The sequence below is a fragment of the Sus scrofa genome, chromosome 7 (assembly GCF_054392235.1).
Source record: "Sus scrofa isolate SSC_HxYL_T2T_F1_AM1 chromosome 7, Sscrofa_HxYL_maternal_Yorkshire_Landrace_v2.0, whole genome shotgun sequence".
Classification (NCBI taxonomy): domain Eukaryota; kingdom Metazoa; phylum Chordata; class Mammalia; order Artiodactyla; family Suidae; genus Sus; species Sus scrofa.
Window position 1 is genome coordinate 81,116,724 of NC_139389.1, and position 26,462 is coordinate 81,143,185.

General features: G+C 34.3%; 1 protein-coding gene across 10 annotated transcripts in view; it reads right to left on the reverse strand.

Moving 5' to 3' along the window:
* LOC106504458 (uncharacterized) overlaps nucleotides 1–26,462 on the reverse strand; it is a 1,793,907-nt gene that overhangs the window by 1,558,027 nt on the left and 209,418 nt on the right. For all 10 annotated transcript variants that reach the window (XR_014810743.1, XR_014810742.1, XR_014810741.1 and 7 more), the window contains one exon: nucleotides 11,656–11,743. The gene's annotated coding sequence lies outside the window, so the exon portion shown is untranslated. The remainder of the gene's footprint in view (nucleotides 1–11,655; nucleotides 11,744–26,462) is intronic.

The following is a 26,462-nucleotide window of genomic DNA, read 5'->3' on the forward strand; positions in this document are numbered from 1 at the left end:
AAAAAATCTTACTACTATTTTGTTATATTTATCTTTATAAAATTATAGTAAAATTGATTACTAGCTACATTGATAAAAATCAAATCAATTAAATTTTTTTCTATAAGGATGTTCAATGCAGAATTATTCAAAAAGCAAAAAAAGTAATTATATATTTAAATTAATTGTACTGCAACTGACGACCATAATTTTTTAGGCACTGAAATTTTTTTTCACTACAAATACATTGTTAGTTGCACAATGATCTGTATGTTACAATGATGATTTTTTTTACTTTGAAAATACACTGGACACATAAAATAACTATGTGTATTTGTAGTATATTTTTAGGAAAAACATTGGTCCAAACCCTCACTGCTGTCCCCGGGGAGCATAAATCTCCTAGTATGGGAGTGAAGAGGATTATTCACTATCTTGTTAGAGGAATGGTCCTGAGCAATCCCCAACTTTCAGAACTGTCCCCTTCCATGTATTTTTATGTTCATGTTTCCTTCTTCAACATAACGCCATTAAATTTCTTCAAGGGAATAATCATATTGTCCACTGTTCACCAATGTGTGGGGTTTTTTTTGTTTGTTTTTTCCTGCATCAATCAACCTTTAATGTCCAAAAGAGGCATGGATGCAGAGCATAGAGGATGTGTGATGGGGTCTCAGCCCCTGCTCCAGAAATGAAGGAAAGATATATATGTGTTTGTATGTTTATATATATATTGGCATGTGGGAATTCCCAGGCCAGTGATCAAATTTGCGCCATAGCAACGACCTCAGCCACTGCAGTGACAACAGGTCCCTAACCTGCTACTTCACAAGAGAACTATTTTTTTTTAATTTTTATATCTGTCATTGTGAAGCTTTTGAGATAGGAAAAGAGGTTGTAACATATGTTCATTCTGTTAATCTCAAAACAAAACTGGAGAAAATATTGTAAATATATTGTATCAATAGCAGTCAGAGCTTACTTCTATGTTGCAATTGTGGTAGAACTGAGTGATAGAATCATGAACGTTTTTTATTTTCTTTTTTGAGCTAATCCATGCTATCCAAATTTTCCGCTATTGATACCTATTGCTTTGGTAATTATAAACCCACAATATATGTTATTGTTTTTAATGGACTTAGTAATATCTTCTAAAATAAGGAAAAACTAAACATATTTTAAAAAGTTTTACTTTTACTGTCCAAGATCAGTTATGGAAGGAATATGGACATTTTTCTAGTAAGAAATCAAATCTGTGCCACTGCTGATTTATGAGGTTATTTTATACTAATTGAAAAGAGTATTAGATTATGATTCTTTGAGAGAGAAAACTGTGCCAAATGCATTTTGATACTCAATGTAGCTAGCACAAAGCATTGTACATAGTACTATAGGAAACTTAAATTGACTTTAACTCAAGTATTCTGAGACTGATTCACTATACAATTTAGTCCCATTTTATCAACCTCCTAATATACCCTAGTTTGGTATATTTGGGGGATATATTTTAGGTCTCTAAAAATATTTTTTAAAGATTTCTGAAAAAACTATTATCACGTTGAAGATAAGAAACATGGTGCATTTTGTGCACTTGTTAATTACAAACTCTCTGGTTTATTATCTTAAACAAATAATTAGCATCTAGTTTCACAGTGGTCTGTGAGCAGATACATATGCTCAAAAGAATCATTACATGCTTGAGATCTGACTAATCACACCACTTGTTTATCTTTAAAGTATTTTCCTATCATTATTTAAGGGAAAAAAATAAACATGAGATCTTACAGCATACAGCCCCATGTAGAATTGACTAGAATGAAGTGCTACTGTCCTTTTATGTAATGAAAAGTTGTGGTTTTGTTTTTGTTTTTTTTCTCATTCCACAAATTGTTAAAATAAGTGTGACAAGCTGGTTATTGGTTTCCAATTAGAGACTCTTACATTCCCAAAGGGGACCCAAGCTAGACTGCTAAGAAAAATGGGTCACTGGGACAAAACTAATAGGAGAAGGATATACATTTATGTAGGATTTCAAGGGATTTCTGGGGGTTTTTTAGGATTCTGAAAATATGCAATATGAGTGAGTTGGAACCTATAACATATCTCTATTCATTTTATTGACATGGACTTGCTGTAAAAGCAAAAATTTTATATCTACTGAAAACATGTACATTCCACATAGGGGGCCAGCAACTAAGTATGAGAAAAAAATCTAATTTGACTGGACGGCTGATTGATTTCCTAAAGTCCCATTGCTTTCGATTTCTCAGTGATGACATACTTCCCTGCAGTCAATATGCATCTCTTAATTTGTTTGCAGGAAAATTGGCCTCTTTTGCCTTATCAAATCACACTTTGTAATCAATGACTATGTTCTAAATGCAACTCAGAAATGTCTTTAGAAATCGAGAGCAGTTTTAATAAATTATTTTTAGCCTGCTGTCCCTCTAGGAACTTATTATTACCATAGCATCACAGGGAGTTATTTTTTCCTTCTTCCTTGCATCTGAAAAACAACATAAATTCTACTACTATAGGTCAAAATTTACAGTGCAGTCACATGCTATGAATACATTTTGTGCCAAATGTACTCCCAAATCATTTCTTAGAAACATGTTGTACTTACATTATTCTTACAAGAGTTTCTATCTTTTAAAACAAAGAAATTAATTCTTTATTCATTTAGCCTATTTACTTAATAAAGTTAATCAACAAATGTACTTGGAAAGAAGTATTTTTTAGGAAAACCAAGGGCCATCTGATACTATGAGAAGGTCTAGAGTGAGTGAGATACTTAGGCTTGGAATTTAAAATCAAAATTAGAGTACAATAAGTAGCAATTACAGCTTAGAGTAAGTTATTTCATTTACATTAAGTGCTCCTGCTCCACAAAATAGTAGATCTTTCCCAGAGATCTCCATTTAGTGCATTATATTATTATTTTATTGTATAAAATAGTATATCGCATCTGTACCATTTCAGTCATTCAAGGCTGAAGTAAACCTCACCAGTAGATGGCCTATACAAGTAAATCTACTTGGACATAGATCTCTTGAATTTGAACACTGTATCTTAACAAGCCATCATCTTTTTTTTTTTTTTAGGGCCACAATTGCTGCGCATGGAGATTCCCAGGCTAGGGGTCTATAGGGGTCTAATTGGAGCTACAGCTGCCAGCCTACATCACATTCACATCAATGCCAGAGCTGAGCCACATCTTCGACCTACACTAAAGCTCACGGCAATGCCAGATTATTAACCCATTGAGCGAGGCCAGGGATTGAACCCACCACCTCAGGGTTCCGAGTCGGATTAGTTTCTGCTGCACCACGATGAGAACTTCTGACATCATCTTTGATTGGTCTGTCTTATGAAAACCATTCCTTATAAGCAACAACAAATGCCACAACCTTAAAATCCTACAATGAGAGTGGGAGATTCCACATTAATGTCTACCCATCACATAATTCCACAGTTAATTCACTCAGAAAAAAAGACAATGAAATAATCAAATTCAAAACCATAATGAAGATATTGCCAGAACAATTACCAGAAAGTATGATTGGTCATAGAGTTCACCAAGACTGAGGTTCAACTGGAGTTCCCTTGTGGCTCAGGGGCTTGAGGATTTGGAATTGTCACTGCTACAGCTCTGGTTACAACTGTGGTGCAAGTTTGATTCCGGGCCCAAGAAATTCCAAAGGCCGCAGGCATGGCTGCACACATACATGCCTGCACACGCGCACGCACACACACACACACACACACACTAAAGCTCAGCTGAGGAGCCACTGCTGATCACCCACAAACGTAGTTCATTTACTCACTCGACATATCCAAAGCCAACCAGGCAGCAGTGCTACTCCAAGCACCATTCCAAGTTTGAAGTCAGTAGCGAAAAACCTAGACAAAGTCCCTCTTCCTAAGAAGCTTTCACTTTGGATGGAATAATATGCACAAAAGAAAAAATATATGTGTGTGTGTGTTTGTGTGTGCGTGTATAGTGATAATTAGTACTCTGAAGAAAAAGCAAAGTATAAACTCTCAACAATCATGTTCCAACTATATCCTTTGGAAATATATTTTAAAATAATTCAGTATAATGTTTTTAGAGTTACAAAGCAAGAAAAGAACTTACGCAGAGATTATTTATATTCATACTTACATAAGTAACTTTTTTGAACTCATTAGTAGCAGGATTAGTGTAAGATCCAATTTTTTTTTTTAATTCTAGGCTTGCGCTTAGATATATTCCTTAACTTTCAGGTTTCATTAGCCATAGGCAACATTTAAGTTTAAGGATTATAGTATTACCTTAAGAAGAGTATTAGAATAAAACTCAGTAAATGAGGATTCCAGAGATTCAAGAGATCATGAACAAATCTTAATCTCTTTGTGTTGGTTTCTTCCAAGGGGCAAATTCAAATAAGCTCTTTTAAACAAATATAAAGAAATGTGTGAGAATTTATATTAGACTTAATTCAATTCACCATGTACAGGTACTGTGAAATGCACAAGGGCACACTGAGGAAGACAAAAACACTAAATAATTCAATTTAGGTGCTGGAAAAGTGGAGACCTACCCTAATCTAGAAGAAACATAAATCTCTCTAAATTTTAAGCATAGACTTAAAGGATAAGTATAAATTAGTATATTTTCAAAGTGATGTGTTTCAAGTCTTTGAGGTACTCTGTAAAAAAAGCCAAAGAGTATTAATTTGTATGATAATAGTAGCACAAGTCATATTTTTATAACTTTATTTCATAAAATTTACAGTAAGCCCAAAACCTCATATAAAAGTTATATATAAAAATAAGTGAAGTCATGGATGACAATATCTTGCCCACAGAGTTCTTGCGGGAAATATGAACCAACCAATTAAAATTTAAAACATGTTTAAATCTTACCAGTGTTTTTACAGAATGTGTTGTTAGCATGCTCCCTATCTCCTCCTATGTCTCTCATTTTTAACTTACTTCTCTCTCTCAAACAACTACACTAGTTAATAGACAGCATGGTCAAAATAAAACTCCATTTTTATATTAAATTCACTGAAAAGAGAGTAAATAGCTATAAGCTCTTTAAGTGAGAGGAAAGGTGAAACATTAATTTCTCTACGAACTTTGTTCTAAAATTTATTTTCATATATTTTATAATGCTGATCATTCCACCAAAAATACCCTTTAATTTGATTTAAATATCAAATTTTGATGATGAATTCATATATACTACTGTGAGAGAAAAAAATAATATTTTTAAGGTTCACAAAAGCTAAATCAATTTTCCATTAAAAGCTTCAAAATTTAACTGAGCTCATTTAGTAACAACCTAATTAGTGAAAGTAAGGAAATAATAATATTCATTAATCTATTATCTATTTTATAAAAAATTACATAATAAAATTCATTTATAACCATAGATTACAGTTTATAGATGACTCTGATAATGTTTTAACACACTGAGGAAGCCAATTTAACCTGTAAATACATATTTCTCTACTAAAACTGTACAAAATCTATTCATCAAAATGTTCCACCTACATTCATTTCCTTACAGTAGGAAAAATGATGGTAAAATGGGAGGAAGAAAGATGAGATGGGGAGAGGAGAGAGGAAAGAAAGAAAATTCCTGATATTCTATTCCTGCACCAGACTTAGGCTTTTCAAATACCTATCACAAAATGGGAATTTTTTAGTATGTTGTCATACTAAGTATTACCAATAATGGCTCTTATCCTAAGTTTCAATTAAATACTAAGAAATATGACTCCTGCTTTATTAACTTTTGTTTTCTACTAAGAGCTCCAAAGAGCCATTTCAAAAGTATTGTTCTATTAAAAGCCTGGCTCAGTTCCTCTTATCTGCCTTATGTACATTTACTTGGGGGATGATACAAAATTTTCAATGTGCCCTGATAGCCAATTGAATTTTCCTCAGTAATAACTCACCTTATCTCCAAAAAATTTAAAAGTCCAGGTCATCATCCCAAAGCTACAATTACTGTATTTTCTCCAAACTAACTGTTGTTTGCAGTAAGGCCGTTAAGTCAACTGTTCCAACATAGGATAAAACAACCTCTACTGCATATTTCCTTAAAGCTTTGAGTTTCTAAAATAGAAAGCAGAAGAAAAAGAATAGTATGAGCACTGTAAAATTCTAAGCAGAGGACAGGTGTTACTTTTGTATTGTTTTGCTTTATTTGACATTTAACAAACTCCAGAAAATGGAAGATTTCCCCTCCGGGAGAACATACTAGACAAGCAGCCATAGTGAAACTTTCCCTGATGACCCCTAAAAAGAGAACAATTGTCAAGCGTTTGCATATAAGCCAAAGAAATCTTTCTCAACATTCAAACTATTTGAAAGATGTGTCTTTTTAATATCCATATAAAATTTGCTTTCTACTCCTTTAAATCCAGTTGCTTTCATTCATTTAAAAAATGCCAAACCTTCAAATAATATTGATGTTCCAGGATGTTATAATTCTCCTATTTAGAAGAGTTTAGAGAATCCCTGGCATACTGCCACATAATCCCAGAAGGATTTATAGCCAAGTCTGAGAGGCATAAACAAAGATGATGTTTTGGACGAGGCATACTAATTTACAGAAAAATTATTAAATGCATGGCATAATCAATCTTCAGAGGTTATATAGTAAAATGCTAGTTTCTAGGGTAAAATTGCATTTGGCATAGACATAGAAATCTACCCAACTGCTTGAAAATCTACAGAAGGGGAAATTGTATACCCTAAATTAGAAGTACAGTAGTCGGAGTTCCCGTCGTGGAGCAGTGGTTAACGAATCCGACTAGGAACCATGAGGTTGCGGGTTCGGTCCCTGCCCTTGCTCAGTGGGTTAACGATCCCGCGTTGCCGTGAGCTGTGGTGTAGGTTGCAGACGCGGCTCGGATCCCGCGTTGCTGTGGCCCTGGCGTAGGCCGGTGGCTACAGCTCCGATTCAACCCCTAGCCTGGGAACCTCCATATGCCGTGGAAGCGGCCCAAGAAATAGCAACAACAACAACAACAACAACAAAAAAAAAGACAAAAAGACAAAAAAAAAAAAAAAATACAGTAGTCGAGAAATTATTCAAATCAAAAATGTCTTTCCCAGTTATAAGTCATCTATTTGGTATCTTTCCTAGGATGCAATATAGGACAGCTCTTAAGTACTATTACGTAATCTTTATTATCTTTTTAATGTTAGAACCTAAAGGAAGAGTAGTTTTTGTTAAGAAGCAGCTGATTTTGCTCAGTACTGTGCATGACTTGTGAGATGATAGCAGCAAAGATAGAAAAAGACTTGTAACAACATCCTCAATACTTCTGAAAGCTTTGGGAAGACAGAGAAACTAAGGCATTGTCCAATCCAAGGTCATGCAGAATAAAAAAGAAAGAAAGATAGAAAAGTCAATAAGATGCCAACCCAGGACTTTCAGTCTCCTGTTCTTACTGCTTGAATAGTCTCACTATCTTTAAAATTCTTTTCCATTCAGGTAAAACAGAGCCCTATGGGATTCATTCCCCCTTGTGCAGGTTGCTTAGCTGAGCCATACATTTCTATTGGCCCTATTGATTAGCAGCTGTTTCCTCTGTGAGGATGGTTTGCTCTTGTGGAACCGTGTTTAGCAGCTGTTACAGTTCAGATGAGTGTTGACAGGATGAAAATTAAATTAACACCCAATAACATTTTAACACCTGGTCCAACAACTGCAATATCATTGAATTTCACCTTTTCAAAATTGCTTTGAGAGTTAATTCATCCTTACTTTGACTTTGACCTAAGGAGACACTTCTATAATTTTGCTATAAAAGACTCTCCCTTGACTGTTCGCTTATAGTTTCCTTGAACTTTCCCTCCAAGCCATGTTAAATGACTGCATGGGCAGTCTCTGGAAAATACTCAGTAGAAATATTCCATTGGAAGAGGCACCACTCTCTTGATTATAACTAAAGAGTGAGCTCAGACAGAAAATGCTTACTGAAGAGGAAGTATGTCTTAACTGTAGCAAAAGCCAGATTTAGCAAATAACCATCTACTCAGGGGCAATGGAATTGGAAAGAATGCAGGATTCACACACTTATGACTTCCTAAGTCTTGAATGGCTTGTGAATAATGTCAAGGAGAGGATGTAGAGCATGGCCCTTATGCTAGTAGACTCAGGAGACAGATGGCCTCATTTAAAAATTCAACTGTGCTACACCCAAGCATGTGACATTGTTTAAGATACTTAAATCCCTAAGATTTAGTTTCCTTATAAAATCCAACTAATAATAGTGCCTGCTTCACAGGGCTGTTTGACAATTATAAAATCCATGTAAAATTCTTAAAGTGATAGTGCCCCAATGCCAAGTCATTAAGTCGTAGGTACCATTATAATTTCACAGAGTACCTAAATTGAAAAGGAGCTTTGAGGTCATTTAATTATATCCTCTCATTTTACTATTAAGTAAAACAAGGGGGTTCAGTAACTTCCTCAAGGACATATGTCCATATAGTCAATGCTGAGAAATAAATTCAGGTTTCCTCATCAGAACTCTCACTCTCTTTTTATAAGTTTGCCAACTCTTTTAATAGTCTATTCATTTAGAAAAGATTCTGTGACCATCCTATATAAACTCATTCACTTAAAATCCTTCTATCTGTATTTCTCTTCCTCAAATGATGTTATTTGTTATTTGCCAGGGCTATTAAGATAATAAAGATTATTCTATCATTTATAATTAGAATTCCTATCAGATGCTAGGTTCTGCCAAAGTGAACATAACACAGTACCGAACCTACTAGAAGGCAAGGAAAAAAAATGTTACCATACAACCACACAACAAATAAAGTCTAGTAAACAACTGTTAGAGAATGATAATTTAGTTAGTGAATTTTCCAAGATCTTCATTTCTTTTCTTGTTTCTATTGCTTTCAATTTTATTGCTAATTATATTCACAGGGAAGGGAAACTAGCACAAGGGAGAGTTGCATCTTTTAACTCAGTTAGTGTTAACACTTGTTAAAAATTTTTACCAATTGTTTTGTATTTTAGAGACTGTTATAGATTTTAATGAGACTTTTGGATTAACTGAAAATTGTATTTATTCATTTATTTTTTCCCCCTGCTGTCCCCTCCCTCCCATACAGACTTAAGAGTTTAGTTCTTATTGTTTAATGTAGATTCTTTTCCCCTAGTTTTGTTTTAGTTTTCTTTAATTTTTTTGCTTCTTAACATGAATATATATAGTGATAATATGAACAAAATTTGCAAGATAAAATTGGATGTGATAATACTTTAACAAAATTATATTTTTAATTATTTTATCTTAACTCTTTTAAATAAAATATCCCCATCCAGAGTTTAGGATTAACAGATACATATACTCCATATAAAAGAGATAAACAATAAGGACCCACTGGATAGCACAAGGAATTATATTCAATATCTTCTAATAACCTATAGTGGAAAAGAAATTGAAAAAAGAAACATATATATGATTACTGAATATATATATATATATATAAGTACTTTGCTATACACCTGAAATTAAGACATCATTGTAAATCAACTATACTTCAATAAAAATTCCAATCCTCTATTGTTAAATTTGCAAAATTCAATATAAGCTTTGATTTTTTTAGAAAGTAGTTTTGTAAAAGGAGATAAAATTTCATGGAGAAAAAAAATAACGATAGTGAGGAGGGGTGGTATGAGGATCTAACTATCCTAATCTGCCAGTATGAAAAAAGCAGCCTTCCAGAAGTGAAAATTAAATGGTGGGAAATACTGAATGATTTCAAAATGTTATATAAATGCTTAATTGCCTCATTCTTATAAATGGTTCCCCCCTCTGCCCCCTCAGGCAAATGAAGTCTTTGTTACCCTTGCTCTAGAAAGGATCTCATAACCCTGGGGAGAAGGTATATAAAATTTGAAATATATAAGCATTAAAAACGTAAGATGTGCTCAGTAACACATACATCACAGATTTCTTCTGTATTTCCCAGATAAAAGTATAAATATCTTGTGATAAGCATGTTTTTCACTTTAAAAAAAAGTCTACTGCTAGTAGAGAAAATTCTTTCTAGCTACCTGCGTATACACTTACAACAGGAAGAAAGGTTACAAGATTCTCAAATTCTCATAGATATGACAGTGTTTTTTATCAAGAATTCACAAGATTAATTACTTGGCATTTGAAAGTACTCCTACTAAAACTAATACATTCACACCATGGTCTACATTAATATATTCGTGTTATACAAGGAGTGAGATAAAAAAAAATTTATAAAACTTCAAGTTCAACTAAAATATGGTTGAACATTCTTAAGAGGCCTTGGCAGCAAGTGATACTTTGTTTTTGAATATTTTAATTATTCTGCACTACAAAAAGACGTGGTCATCTAGGAAAGAAATATTTCCCTAGGAGAGCGAGGCAAGAGAAAAAAGGAACAGAAACCAGGAAAGGTTACCATCTATTTCAATGCCAGTATATGGATTTATCAAATAACATTTCATAAAAACATAAAAGGGAAGGGTTCTTAATATTTCATTCAATCCACACCCATGCCTCCTGAAAAGGAGACAAAAAAGTCATAAAAAGAGGAAAAAAAAAAAAACAACTTTGATCTTGAATCAAAAAAGCAGTTCATCAGCCTCTGGTTTTATTTATAAATATTCCAGACTCAGGAAAAATCATGTTACTCTCAATGCTTACCAGATCCATAATCAACTTGCTCAATTATGTATAATATGATCATTTTGGTAACCAAAGCAGGTAGAGCTCCCTCTGTCATTAATAAAATCCTAAAAGATGAGTTAATTTATTAAAAATGCACAGAATCTCAAACTTAGAATTAAAGCCAAGGGCCATTTCATAAGAAGCACTTCATTTTACAGATGAAGAAACTATGACTGTAAAAAGTGACAGTTTTTGCCAATGGTCACACAGAGTCAGAAAAAGACCATGATTCAAATGGAGGAATATTACCTGGTAGACCAACATTCTTTTACTACACCAGGCTAATTTTACAGCTTTATTATTTATTATTTTGTAGCAGCAGTCTAAATGGCAGCAGAAATAAACATGGATATGAAAACTCAAGGACATTTTCCTGTATTTGCCAAAGGGAATCAAGATCTTACCCTCTGAGTCATAAGTCAGACATGGTATTCATTCAGATGTTTGCCAGCCTCCCCTTATAGTCCCCTTACCTGCTACAGTAGAAGATTGCTAATAACTATATCCAACTCAAGAAGATTATAGAAGTGAGTGTTCAAATTTATATATTTGATATCAATATATATTATCAGTAAATCTGCATATGTGCCAGTTGGGTAATAAAATTAATCAATATGTTGTCTCTGTAAAGGTAAATAATGTACTATTTCAGCATAAGACATGTTTGCTGTTGGAGTTTTCTAAATCTCTACGATGGGTATACTATAAGGAAGATGAGACTCATAACATCTGTTTTGATACTGCTTTGCTCTCACCTCAATGACCTTTTAGATATTTCCTTGATTTCACTTTTACTAAAAATCCCATTAAGAAAAATAACAAACCAACAAACAAGATTTCCATGGTACCTGCAATTCAATTTTGCCTACCAAAAATCACCAAGAAAGCAAAACAGGGCCCATTTATGATAGCATTTAGGCTAGGAATATCAAGAATATAATGTCTTCACCTGGGAACTCTGCGGTATTGACATATTCGCCAAATCAAAATGTCATGTTGCTGTAGCACATCCTACCCACATTCATGTGAAACACAACCTATAGAAAGAAAAAGCAGAGAAAGACACAATCACTTTGTGGCTGAAACTTTATTTATTGCATCATGACCAAATGTTAAGCAAACAGGGAAGCAGATTTTCTCTTATTTAGAACCAAGACAGGAAACATCCTTTATGTGGAGATTATGACTTAAGGTTTTATTATCAAACTGGGAATAATAAATGTAGTCATATTTGCTTTCAGAAAAGAATCATGCTTAATACATTTATAAAAATATAGTCTTCCTAAGAAAACAGATATCGAGGCTGAGGCTCCTGGAAGTTCACAAAAATCAGAATGAATGAAATTACCCTTAGAATCATTTACCTATCTAGGATGAGCTTCAAAATGAACTGAAAAATTAGGGGGGAAAAATGTCTCTCCGAAATTATATTAAGTACAATGAAAAAAAGTACATATTGCTATCTAATAGAAAACTTTACAAATTAAATGCTTGATTATTATAGTAATTTCACAAAAAAATTATTTAAAATATTTCCTAAGCTATTTTTATGGCAAGAATGAGTTGCAAAATATCTGAAAAATAATCACATATCCTGAATAAGCTCACACACTGTAATATTATTGTTGAAAGATAACAGTAGAATGTGAAATATGGAATGCGAACAACCGAATGTTTTTGTTTTTATTGCATTTTATTGGCATCGTTTTATTCCCTTTACAGAAGAATTCAGCTCCACTCTAGAATGTATACCGTTGGAAAAAGGGGAAGTACTATGTTAAGCAAGCTATACTGCAGGGGCAGATCATAGGGAAAGGGCACAAGTGCCAAGGTTTCATAATAAAGAAACAGGTAAATTAATGATGGGGAATACTGGAGGGTCAGTGGGGAAAAGCACAAACACATTTGCTAAGTATACTACAACCCTGAAAGGAGGGCCCTCTAGAGCAAAGGTAACTTTTTCATATTTACAGGACTAATAACAGTAAACTCAGGTATTTTATGTATTACAATCAAGTTTCTTCCATATTTGAAAATCAAAATGCATTTACTTATAAACAACTGCAATAAATGATGATTATCAACCTTGAGTGTATTTTACCCATAATGCAGCTAACCTGTTCAAAACTAGAATTAGGGATGGAGAATTAGTTCAAATAGCACAGTTTGAATAGCACAATTCAGCTGCAACAAAGAAGATGCCATTACTCAGAGAAAATGTTCACAATTTAGTCATATAAATGTAATAGAATTATATGTTCTATATATAAGTATAATTATATGAGATATATATATATGTTGGCTTTCTTCTTAAAATTCTATAAAAAGTATACTTCTAACTTGCCTTCCAGTATTATCACATCTCAGTATCTATATGACTTTACATTTTAAAATGCCCCTTAGGAGTTCACGTCATAGTCCAGTGCTAAGGAACCTGACTAGTATTCTTGAGGATGCAGGTTCAACCCATAGCCTGGCTCAGTGGGTTAAAGATCTGGCATTGGCCTGAGCTGTGGTGTAAGTTGCAGACGTGGCTCAGATCTGGCACTGCTGCAGCTGTGCTGTAGGCTGGTGGCTACAGCTCTGATTCAACCTCTAGCCTGGGAACTTCCATATGCTGTGGATGTGGCCCTAAAAAAAAACAAAAATAAATAAATGAATGAATAAAATAAAAATGCCCCTTGTAACTTTACCTGTTTAGATTTAATTAATTTCTCTTCTATTCTCAGTGGAAATGGAAATCCCATGTTCACCATCTTCCGAAAGACATCTAATTGTCTTATAAGTTATTATATTTGCTCAGGTCATCTGAGATGCAGACACCAAGACAGGATTAGTCTTTCAAGAGACTTGGAGAAACACTTTCAAAGAATAAAAGAGAGGAAGCAGGAGTAGGCAGCAAAAGCCTTCATACTGAAATGCAGTTCTGGTATTTCTGAAGAGAGATAGGCAAGAAGGAGGGTTGGGGAAGTAGAGACTCAGACTGCAGTATAGTTCTAAGAAAATCTCAGCCAGAAAGATAGGGAGCTTCCAAGCCAGACTTGCCCAAAAGAGGAGTCCAATATGCTATCAGAAAGGGCCAACACTAATGTTCCGACCATACTCAATCATTGAGAACAACCTAGAGAAGTCTACTATACAGCAAAGTGACTCAGTTATACATATATATATATATTCTATTTTTTATATTATTTTCCATCACGTTCTATCCAAGGAGGTTGGATATAATCCCCTGTGCTATACAGTAGGACCTCTTTTTTTTTTTTTCATTCTAAATGTAGTACTTTGCTTCTTCTAACACCAAACTCCCAGTCCATCCCCCTCCCTTTCTCCTCTTCCTTGACAACCACAAGTCTCTTCTCTGTACCTGTGAGTCTGTGAGTCTGTTTCTGTTCTGTAGATAGGTTCCCTTGCTCCAGGTTTTAGATTACATATATCAGTGATATATGTATGATATTTGTCTTTTTCTTTCTGACTTACTTCACTCAGTATGATAATCTCTAGGTATATCCATGTTGCTGTGAATGGCATTTCGTTCTTTTTTATGGATAAGTAGTATTCCATTATATATAAAAAATACCTCACTTTTCTTAATGCATTCATCTGCTGATAGATATTTAGGTTGCTTCCATGTCTTGACTAGTGTGAATAATGCTGTCATGAACATAGGGGTGCATTATCTTTTTCAATTATACCTTGTCTGGATATATTCCCACAGTGGGACTGCTGGATGATATGAATTCAATTTTTAGTTTTCTGAGGAACCTCCATTCTGTTTTCCATGGTGGTTGTATCAATTTACATGCCCACCAACAGTGCAGGAGGGTTTCCTTTTCTCCACATCCTCTATAGCATTTGCTATTTGTAGACATATTAATGATATCATTCTGACCACTGCAAGGTGAAACCTCATTGTAGCTTTGACTTGCATATCTCTAATAATTAGTGATGTTAGCATCTTTTTATATGCCTACTGGTCATCCATATATCTTCTTTGGAGAAATGTCTGTTTAGGTCTTCTGCCCATTTTTCAATTGGGTTGTTTATGTTGTTGTTGAGTGGTATAAGCTGTATATTTTGGAGATTAAGCCCTTGTCAATTGCATCATTTGCAAAGATTTTCTCCTATTCTGTAGGTTGTCTTTTTGGTTTTTCTATGGTTTCCTATACTGCGAAAAAGCTTGTAAGTTTTATTGTGTCATGTCTTATGTTTAAGTCTACAAAAAATTCAAAAGCTGCAATTTAAAATGATACTCTTATAGAAACCATGTTACCATAGAAGGTCATTTTCCTGACCAAAGACTTGATGCCTAACTTAGAGAAGAAATGATCACTATAAATGATAATTTGATAATAATATGACCTATGTTTTATACAAAAGACTTTCTAAGGAACATACATACCAGTCAAACAGGGTGGTACAATCACTAGTCTTAAACTTAATGAATTAAATAATTAATGTATTGGATATATAGGTTAAGGACAGAAGTTGGGGACAGAAGGAAACAGAACCATGACTTGGCAAGGCTCCATGGGATAAACATGTGGTACTTATACAATTTTTAAATTGCTACCTGTGGTGAATTTAATATGTTAAAAAATTTGAATCTTATCTGCGCCCATCATATTGTGGACATTCATGCTTTTTGAAAAACAGAGGTGGCATTTTTGTCCATCCACATACACATATGCCCTTTATCTTTACCTAAATGCTTTATTTTTTTTCCATATCTATTTTTTTAACTTGACACTGTCTTTTTAAGATTCTTCTGTATTTCTCCAAGTAATTCAGTTAATTGAGTCTACATTCTGTTTAATATACTAAGGTATATATTTAATACCTTTATTCTCACTTCCAGGAGTATAATTGAATATGGGAAATGAGACTTTCTTTACCTCAATAAATTCCTGGTCTGTTTTATAAATCTAAATAATCACTGAAGTTTATCTGAATCTGAGTTCTTTCCATGAAATATTAAAACAATAGGGATAATTTATATGGATTTCTAAAACGTTTGTATAAAAGCTGATATTACGATCTTGATTTTAATTTACTGAAATTTATTTTGAAATTACATATTTGTGTGATATTTGTCATTTCATTATGCTATAAACAAACATTCTAAAGCCATGTTTCTCAGAGTTGATAGATGGACTCAACAAAGGATCTCAACATAATCTATATTTGAATAATATTACATAGAATGTTATTTTTCCAAATGTATTAGACAAAAAAAATCCAATGAAATAAAAGTAAAAATTAGAGCACTAACATAGAGCTTCAGAGCACTGTCCTAGATTAGCTGGACCTTGGATACCCAGATGGAGCCTAGGTTTAAATCCTGCTTCCACTATTAACTGCCTGTTTCACTTTTGGCTAGGCTTTCTGTTGTCTCTATTTCTTTGTCCATAAATACAGGCATACCTGATTTTATTGCACTTTATTATGCTTTGAAGTTATTTCCTTTTTTAACAAATTGAAGGTTTGCAGCAACCCTGTATCAAGCAAGTCTGTTGGCACGGTCCTTCCAAATGTATTTGCTTATTACTTCCTGTCTCTGTGTCACATTTTGGTAATTATCAATATTTCAAACTTTTTCATTATTATTACATTTGTTATGGTGATCTGTGACCAGTGATCTTTGATGTTACTATTGTATGTTTCAGGGCTCCACAACCATGCACATAAAAGATAGTGAACTTAACTGTTGAAATGACAACAGAGGATTTAGAATACTACATAAACTTAGTCCATAAAGTAGCAGTAGAGTTTGAGAGGGTTGATTCCAATTTTGAAAAAGTTTCTACTATAGGAAAAATGCTACCAAACTGCATTATATGCTACAGAGAAATTGGTCATGAACAATCAAACTTCATTATTGTCCTATTTCAATAATCACTAGAGGCCACCCCAAACTTCAGCAACTACCACCCTGATCAGTCAGCATCCATTAACATCCAGGCATGACCCTCCACTAAAAAAAAAAAAAGATTATGATCTGCTGAAAGTCAGATGATGGTTAAAAACTTTTAGCAATAAAGTTTTTTGGTGTTGTTTTTTTTTTGTTTTTTTTTTTTTTTGTCTTTTTGCCATTTCTTGAGCCGCTTCTGCGGCATATGGAGGTTCCCAGGCTAGGAGTCAAATCGGAGCTATAGCTGCTGGCCTACACCCCAGCCACAGTAACACCAGATCCTCAACCCGCTTAGCAAGGCCAGGGATCGAACCCACAACCTCATGGTTCCTAGTCGGATTCGTTAACCACTGAGCCATGATGGGAACTCCAGCAATAAAGCATTTTTTAATTAAGGTATATATATTTTAGATATAATGTTTTTAGACATAATGCTGTTCACATTAAACAGGCTATAATATATTGTAAATATAACTTTTATATGAACTGGGAAACCAATAATATCATGTGACTTGCTTTATTGCAGTAATTGTGGTATTAGCTTTATTGCAGTGGTCTATAACAGAATCTACAATATCTCTGAGGTATGCCTATATTACTATTGACACGTGTTAATATCGGTAAACTTCTTAGAACACTTCCTGACACACAATAAGCAATAAATAAATGCATTTTGAATGAAAAATCATTCACAAAAAAATCTTGAAACTTTTATGAGTAATTCTAGTATTTTGTTTCATTTTCTTATGAACAATGATGGTCATGATGAAATAAATTGATATAATAAACCATGGTTCACAATTTGAAAAATACCAGCACAGAATAGTCCCTTCTTAAAAACTCATGATATACTTAAACTGATGAAGCATGTGGAGATTCTCTACAGAGAAAAGAAACCTACTTATTATTTCTTAGACAGCATTTCCAAAGTTCACTTGGCCACAGAAATTTCATTTTAACCAGGTATAATAAATAAAATCACAAACGGACCAGCAAGACTTCCTACTCTAATGCCTGGGATTGTGAATATGATGACACAGCATATACTGATTAGGTTACTTTACTTGAAAAGGGGATTCTTCAAATGTATTAAAGTTACTAATCAGTTGACTTTGAATTAATCAAAGAGGAGATCCTTTTCCTTGCAGCAGAAGGAAAGTCAGAGATAGTCAAAGCACAATAAGAATGTTAGATATGCTGTTGTATTACTAGCCTTGAAAATGGAAGGAACCATGTGCATGTACTAAAGTGTGGCCTCTAGTTGCTGAGAGTAACTCCCCATCAACACCCAGCAAAGAAATGGGAACTTCAGTCCTACAACATCAAGGAACTGAATTTTGCCAATGACCTGAATTAGCTTAGAAGTGGATTCTTTCCTAGAGCATCCAGATAAACATCCAGCTTGGCTGATAGCCTGATTTTGGCCTTGTGAAACACTGAGGGAGAGAACCCTACTATGTCTGCCTAGACTTCTGACCTACAGAACTGTGAGATAATACAAAGAGGCTATTATCAGCTTTTAAATTTATGGTAATCTGTTACATGGCAATAGAAAACTTACATACCAGAACACAAATTATAAATCAAAACGAAAGAAAACGAACATTCAAGAGAGTACTATAATTTCCCATGGAAGGGAAGGTATAAGTGGCAAATTTATGTTCATTTTAAATTTGGTTATGCTCTAATAATACAAGTAAGAAAAAAATGTCAGTTTTTGGAGAGTAACATTGTTTTTATGAACACTATGTTGTTAAAACAACATCATACAAAAAGTAGCAGCAATAGAGCAATGCAAAAACAAAACTGCTATTTTTTATGGTCTTATGCTCTTTCTTATGTTGGAAAATATTTTCCCTCTATTGCATCACTTCAAGAAGAAAACCCAAACTCTTTAGCTATTGTACGCTTATCTACTTACCTCCCTCCCCAGCTCTAAGCAACTGCTATCAATATAGATTTCCTTGTTATGGACTTTCATGTGAACGGAATTGTATAATATGTGTAACTTTTGTGAGTGGCTTCTTTCACATAAGCACAATATTTTCAATATTTATCTGTGTTGTTGCTTGTATAAGTACTCTATTTCCTTTTACAGCAGAATAATATTTCATTGTATAGATAGACCACATTTTGTTTATCCCTTTGTTTGCTGATGGACTTTTGGGTCATTTCTACCTTTTGGCTAGTAGAATAATGCTGCTGTAAAAACTTTCATATGAGTATCCATATAGATATGTGTGTTCATTTCTCTAGGGTATATACTTAGGAGTAGAATTATTGGCTCACATAGTAACTGTATGTTTAATCCTTGAGGAACTACCTAACTCTTTTCCAAAGCAGCTGAACAATTTTACATGTCCAAGTAATGAAGAAGTTTTCTATTCCCCACATCCGCACCAACAGTTATTATTATATGACTTTAAATTTCATCCATCTCTCTAGGCCTGGTTCATATGCCATCACATCCACATAATCATTCCTGACTCATCTAAGTAATTCCTTCTGTGGACTTCTAAATAATCATATTTCTTTGTTTCTTAGAGCTCACATTACTTCCCTTGTATCACTGTTAGTGTGGATCTTACCTGCCTGCCAACTTCAGCATCTTTATAGCAGGATTTGTGTTTAATTCACTTATTTCATCCTTCAAAGCATAGCTATTCTAGAAGGCTTGAACATAGGAGAAATTCAGGAAATTTTTGCTGAGAGATTTTAGATTAGAGATGACCTAGTTCAATGTAATGTATAACGATTTCTTCCATTGTGAGCCTATAGAGTTTGTTTGGGTTAGTCACACATGAACAGAGTTTTCAATTTTAAATTTTGCACTATCACTTATTAGGCATGTGCTCTTAAGAACATTTCTTAAACTTGCTGAGATGTTTATCTACAAATGTGAATTTTTATATTGTATAAGATTACTAAGAAGTATGAATTTGAAAATTTATGTGAAGCACATAACATTTCTGGCACATATTTGATGCTCACTACATGGGAGCAAAACTGTTCAGTGATATTAATGTTAATGATTCTAAATATAAAATGTAGTAATCTCCACAGCAAATTTCCTTTAATAGAAGTATAATATATGGACTTTAGTTACATTTTAGTAAATTACAATAATTTTTGGATTTAACAAATGTGAACTGCAGGTCACTTAAAACTTTGGAATCAAAAGCATTTAGGCTGGGTTGACCATACTAGATAGCCTGTGCTAATATGGGTTGCACATCTATATGTCTTTTGCTTCTATTCTGTTGCTCATCTTGAAGAACACATTTGTGCTAATATATATCGTAAAACATATGACTTTTTTTCTGTGCATGTTACCATCTGGTGCTTTAAGTTCTTCAGCCTAATATTGCATGATACTCAGTATTATAAAATTTCAATAACTGAATATTTATTAAATGGATGTGTAATAGAGAGAGATGACCACCAAGAGTGGGAAAAAATGGGTAATGGCAATAAGACTTAAGTATTAAGTATCTTTAGAAGACAAAAATTAAATAATATATGGACTTCAGGAAACTATTAGACACAGAAAATGAGGTTACTGTTAGGCCTGCTGTTGCAAGTTTTAGTTACTGTGTTGGGAGGTCAATGATAAGTGTATTGTGTTTATTATTTATTTGCATATAGGACACAAAAGTTTTTATATTTTTTCTAATTTCTGTATAATATCTTAATATTTCATCTATGAGTTCAAATCACATTTTTAAACAATTTTGTTGTGTAGAGTATTATTATGCAGAGAGGTTGTATTGTACTGGATAAAATATACTAAAAACCAAAAAACAGAGTTTTATACAAATTCTATTAGTTATGAATTATGAAAGTCTGTTTGAAACTCATTTTTTGTACCTAAAAAATAGATAATATTTATCCTATTTAGCTCAATTTGTCTGTAAGACTAGCTGAACAATTCTCAGGTCATTCCACTTTATAATCTCTGAAGTGCCATTTCACACAAGGAGGTGCTATCATAAAATACTAAGAACTAGCCCATGGAAACTTCCCTCTCCCTACCTACATCAAAATCTACCAGTGAATTTTTAAACACTATTCCCTAACAGGAATCCTTTTCCATAGGATTTACTACCTAAGTTGTCTTTCTTTGGAACATCCTTAGCAAAAACATGACTCTTTCACAGTAACTTTCCAACTTGATGGTCATAAGCAAGACCTCTAGCTTATGGTTTCAATTGATTTACCACCTTATTAGACCTGCAGTTCTCTATTATAATCATTGTATCAGTTAAGGTTTTTTGTTCAAGAAAATGAAACCAAGCAGAAAGAGACTTAATACAGGGAACTGGATGTTTACAGGGAATTAGGTGTTTACCTAAGGGAATAAGGTATTGACAGAAGCATTGTTAAGGAAGTTGCTGTTGGGCTTTGTGTAACACAATACCACAGCTGCAATAAAGACAAAGCTAAATCCTGCTATTGCCACACCTACTACCACATTCATCTTATACCCAGATGATTAGTAATGAGGGAGTAGAACATTCAGCCTGTCTGAAACAAAAATTCTCTTGTCAGTACTTACTTGCTAGCTATTACTATCTCCTAAATACATATGAATGCAGGTAATTCACTTGCAGAAAACAATATCCAAAGAAGTCTAAGTTATATATCTTTTTTAGCCTTGTAAATCTCTCCAAGAAGAGTGTATAATGAAGTATGGGAAAGCAAATTCAAGTAAACACCACAGTTTCAAAGCAGTTAACCTCATTTCTCCAGCTGTTCTTCAGTGGCCTTGGAATTTCTCACTTTCAAAGGCCATGTCCTTAACTGCTGTAGTTCTAGCTTGGTCTTTTAAAAATGATGTGAGGAAAGACACATGGACCCCACCTTAGGGCCCATAATCATTAAGCCATTTCTTTGTTACTTATCAGTCAAGTTGTTATAATTTTCAAAAGAAATAGAAGGAATTCTTGGGTATACATATTCTGAAGAAGTATATTCTTTTTCGAAAAAAACGAAAAAAAAATACTCAAAGATATATTTCATCAATCAAGAGAAAAATAAGAATACATACTTATGAAAGTGAAAGTAGGGCCCTCAGTTTGTTTTGTGTTTAATTTCTCATGTTAATTAAGAGATATATTTATCCAAATAGAGTAATTTGTTGGTAGGTAATGTTGCACAGTGTTAATTCCCCTGTCATTGTGATACTGATAGAATCTCTGACTCTAGTTGGTGATATAAATTGATATACAAATTCGTGCACATTTTTGGATATTTACAAAGTGTCTTTACATTCTATGACAATTCAGACCTTCTTTTAATGCAAGAAGATGTAACTTCTCCTTTTTAATTTCTAATTCTATTGATATGAGCCCTATACATTTTTTTTCTTCTATATGAGTCTGGCTAAAAGTCTATCAATTTTGTTGATCTTTTTAATGAACCAGCTTTTAGTTTTATTGATTTTTTCTATTGTTTTATTCACCTCTATTTCATTTATTTCTGTTCTGATCTTTATGATTTCTTTCCTTCTACTAATTTTGGATTTTGCTTTTTTTCTCGAGTTGCTTTTAGTTGCAGGGTTAGGTTGTTTCAAGAGATTTTTCTTTTTTCCTGAATTAAGATAATTTTTTCTATAAACTTCACTCTTGGAATTGATTTTGCTGTGACCCATAGATTTTGGATCATCATGTTTTCATTTTCATTTGTCTCTAGGTATATTTTAGTTTCCTCTAATTTCTTACCAGGGATTAATCTCCAAAATATACAAACAGCTAATGCAGCTCAATATCAAAAAACAAGCAACTAAATAAGAAATGGGAAGAACTAAATAGGCATTTCTCCAAAGAAGACAGATGGCCAAAAAGCACATGAAAATATGCTTCACAACAGTGATTATTAGAGTAATGCAAATCAAAACTAGATGGGTAAAGAAGATGTGGTACATACATACAATGGACTATCATTCAACCATAAAAAAAGAATGAAATAATGCCATTTGCAGCAACATGAATGAACCTAGAGATGATGATATTGGGTGAACTAAGTCAGACAAATATCATATGACATCACTTACATGTGGAATCTAAAATATGACACAAATGAAATTATTTACAAAACAGAAACAGACTCATATACATAGAAACTAATAGTTATCAAAGGAGAAAGAGTAGATAGGGATAAATTAGTCTGCAATGAGCAGATACAAACTACTATATATAAAACAGATAAACCATAGGCCCTACTTTATAGCGGAGGGACCTATATTCAATATCTTGTAATTACCTAAAATGTAAAAGAATATAAGTATATATATATTTCTGTTGACTACAAAGTAAAACAACATTGCATATCAACCTTATTTCAATCAAAAATTATTTTTTTCAAAAAAACTTTCTAACCTCAAAAGCAAAGAATGAGCAGTTTTGACATCATTATTTCTTTTTTTTTTTTTTTGGCACATGGAGGTTCCCAGGCTAGGGGTCAAATTGGAGCTATAGCCACTGGCCTACACCACAGCCACAGCAATGCAGGATCTGAGCCGCATCTGTGACCTACACCACAGCTCACGGGAATGCTGGAAACTTAACCCACTGAGCAAGGCCAGGGATTCAACCTGCAACCTCATGTTTCCTAGTTGGATTTGTTAACCACTAAGCCATGACGGGAACTCTGACATCTATTGCTCTTATCATGTAATACAATAATATAATAATTCTTATTAAGCCAAAATTTGATGAGATCACCTATTTTTTGACAGTGGTCATATGAAAAAAAATTCTTTTTTTTTTTTTTGCTATTTCTTGGGCCGCTCCTGCGGCATATGGAGGTTCCCAGGCTAGGGGTTGAATCGGAGCTGTGGCCACCAGCCTACGCCAGAGCCACAGCAACGCAGGATCCGAGCCGCGTCTGCAACCTACACCACATCTCACGGCAACGCGGGATCGTTAACCCACTGAGCAAGGGCAGGGACCGAACCCGCAACCTCATGGTTCCTAGTCGGATTCGTTAACCACTGCTCCACGACGGGAACTCCTGAAAAAAAATTCTTGAACTTAACAGCAAAGAAGAAAGCTAAAAAAGCCGAATATGTCAGCCATAGTGTGACACAGATCATTGAGACTGCTCAAGTTTGGAGTTACTCCTCACTTGCCATAGAATTTAAATTGCTCTCTTGAGGTATAACTATAACTTAGTCATTGGTTCAAGAAAAAAAATATTTTTGGTCCATTGTTATTGCATTTTTTAATTATTATTCAAATGAATTTATCACATCTGTAGTTGTATAATAATCATAACAAACTCATTTCACAGGATTTCCATCCCACAGCCCAAGCACATCCCCCCAATCCCCAAACTGTCTCCTCCAGAGACCATAAGTATTTCAATGTCTGTGAGTCAGCATCTGTTCTGCAAAGAAGTTCAGTCTGTCCTTTTCTCAGATTCCACATGTCAGTGAAAGCATTTGGTGTTGCTGTCTCATTGTATGACTGACTTCACTTAGCATGATGATTTCTAGGTCCATCCACGTTACTAAAAATGCCGGTATTTCATTCTTTTTAATGGCTGGGTAATATTCCATTGTGTATATGTACCACATCTTCTGGATCCACTCCTCTGTCAATGGACATTTAGGTTGTTTCCATGTCTTGGCTATTGCAAATAGTCCTGCAGTGAACATTGGAGTACATGTGTCTTTGTGAGTTGTGGTTTTCTCTGGATAGATGCCAGGAGTGGGATTGCTGGATCAAAGGGTAGTTTCATTTCTAGTTTTCTGAGGAACCTCCATACTGTTTTCCACAGTGGTTGCACCAATGTACAATCCCACCCTCAGTGTACTAGGGTTCCTTTTTCTCCACACCCTCTCCAGCACTTATTGTCTGTAGACTTTTTAATGATGGCCATTCTGGCTGGTGTAAGGTGGTACCTCAGAGTGGTTTTGATTTGCATTTCTCTAACAATGAGTGACGCTGAACATCTTTTCATGTGTTTCTCGGCCATCTGCATGTCTTCTTTGGAGAACTGTCTGTTTAGATCTTCTGCCCATTTTTTGATGGGGTTGTTCTTTTGGTATGGAGCAGCAGAAGGTGTTTATAAATTTTGGAGATTAATCCCTTGTCAGTCACTTTATTTGCAAAGATAATCTCCCACTCTCTGGGTTGTCTTTTTGTGTTGTTTAGGGTTTCCTTTGCTGTGCAGAAACTTTTCAGTTTGATTAGGTCCATTTGTTTATTTTTGTTTTTATTGTCAATACTCTAAGAGGTGGATCTGAGAAGATGTTGCTTTTGTTTATTTCAGAGAGTGTTTGGCCTATGTTTTCCTCTAAGAGTTTGATAGTGTCTGGTCTTATATCTAGGTACTTAATCCATTTTGAGTTTATTTTTGTGTATGGTGTTAGGGAGTGTTCTAATTTCATCCTTTTCCATGTGGCTGTCCAGTTTTCCCAGCACCACTTACTGAACAAGCTGTCCTTTCTCCATTGTATATCCTTGCCTCCTTTGTCATAGATGAGTTGGCTGTAGGTGCGTGGGTTGAATTCTGGGCTTTCTATCCTGTTCCACTGATCTACATGTCTGTCTTTGTGCCAATACCATACAGTTTTCATGATTGTTGCTTTGTAGTTTAGTCTGAAGTCTGGGAGCCTGATTCCTCCAGCTCCGTTTTTCTTTTTCAGGATGTCTTTGGCTATTCTGGGTCTTTTGTGCTTCCAAACAAACTTTAAAATATTTTGTTCAAGTTCTGTGAAAAATGTCCTTGGCCATTTCATAGGGATTGCATTGAATCTGTAGATTGCCTTAGGTAGTATAGTCATTTTGATGATATTAACTCTTCCAATCCACAAGCATGGTACATCTTTCCATTTATTTGTGTCATCTTTGAATTCCTTTCATCAGTGTCTTATAGTTTTCAGAGTACAGGTCTTTTGTCTCTTTAGGGAGGTTTACTCTTAGGTATTTGATTCTTTTGGATGCGATGGTAAACGGGATTGCTTCCCTGATTTCTCTTTCTGACCTTTCATTGTTAGTGTATAGAAATGCTGTCGATTTTTGTATATTGATTTTGTATCCTGCAACTTTGCCAAATTTGTGGATGAGCTCTAACAGTTTTCTGGTAGAGTCTTTAGGATTCTCTAGGTATAGTATCATGTCGTCTGCAAAGAGTGATGGTTTTACTTCTTCCTTTCCAATTTGGATTCCTTTTATCTCTTTTACTTCTCTGATTGCTACAGCTAGGACTTCCAAAACTAGGTTGAAGAGTAGTGGTGAGAATGGACATCCTTGTCTTGTTCCTGATCTCAGTGGGAATTCTTTCAGCTTTTCACCATTGAGAATGATGTTTGCTGTGGGTTTGTCATATATGGCCTTTATCATGTTGAGGTAGGTTCCCACTATGCCCACTATCTGAAGGGATTTTTATCAGAAATGGGTGTTGGATTTTGTCAAAGGCTGCCTTTTTCTGCCTCTATTGAGAAGATCATATTATTCTTCAGTTTGTTAATGTGGTGTATCACACCGATGGATTTGCAGATATTGAAGAACCCTTGCATCCCTGGGATAAATCCCACTTGATCACCATGTGCAGTCCTTTCAATGTATTGTTGGATGCGGTTTGCTAGTATTTTGTTGAGGATTTTTGCATTGATGTTTATCAGTGAAATTGGCCTGTAGTTTTCTTTCTTTGTGAAGTCTTTGTCTGGTTTTGGTACCAGGGTGACAGCGACCTCATAGAATGAGTTTGGGAGTATCCCTTCCTCTGCAATTTTTTGAAATAGTTTCAGAAGGAGAGGTGTTAGCTCTTCTCTAAATGTTTGATAGAATTCACCTGTGAAGCCATCTGGTCCTGGACTTTTGTTTGTTGGAAGCTTTTTA